Here is an 855-nt window from a genome sequence, read left to right as displayed (position 1 = left end):
GACAGTTCTCTACTTTAACAATCATGATGTATTTTTTCCTAAAAAAGGATTCCTCCTGATAACATGTCTACAGTACATGAGATGTCTCACCATCATCCAGACTAAGAAGTAAAATGACTATACTTCTTCCAAGACAAAGTTGTTTGTTCTCTTGGCAATCCAAGGTGTATTCCGTATTCTTAGCCAGCACCATAATTCAAACACATCAATTCTTCAGTATTCCTCATTTACTTTCAAGTTTCTGCATGCATAAAAGTTGATTGAAAATACCATGACTTAGATCAGGTACATCTTAGTCTGGAAAGCCAAAATATTTGCTTTTTGATATTTTAGGAGATTCTTTGTTGCAGATTTGCCTGATACAATGTGTTCTTTGATTCCTGGATGGCTGCTTCCATAAGTATCGATCATAGATTCAAGATAAACGAAATCCTAAGTAACTTCAATATTTACTCCTTTTATTATGATTGTTGCTTCTTGGTCTAGTCGAGAGGACCCTTGTGACATATTGGGTGACTTAGCACCGTGCTAACCACAGGTTCGCAGTTTAAAACCAGCAGCTGCTCCAAATGCTATTCTACTCTATCTTATAGAATGGCTATGGGTTGAAATAGACTCAATGACAATGAGTTTATATATAGGGCTTAATCCGTATGGAAGATTGTACTCTTTCATCTTTATCAGTAAGTGCTTCAAGGTGTTGTAAAATTGTAGGATCTGCATATCACAGACTGTTAAAGAGTTATCTGACCATCTTGATGAGGTATTCATCTTTATATAGTCTGACTTCTTGCATTATTTAATCAGACTCCAGATTGGAAATTTATGATGAAAGGCTACAACCCTTACACACAC

Source organism: Tenrec ecaudatus, chromosome 6 (assembly GCF_050624435.1).
Source record: "Tenrec ecaudatus isolate mTenEca1 chromosome 6, mTenEca1.hap1, whole genome shotgun sequence".
Taxonomy (NCBI): domain Eukaryota; kingdom Metazoa; phylum Chordata; class Mammalia; order Afrosoricida; family Tenrecidae; genus Tenrec; species Tenrec ecaudatus.
The sequence above is the reverse complement of the archived record's forward strand: the minus strand, read 5'-3'. Positions refer to the sequence as shown.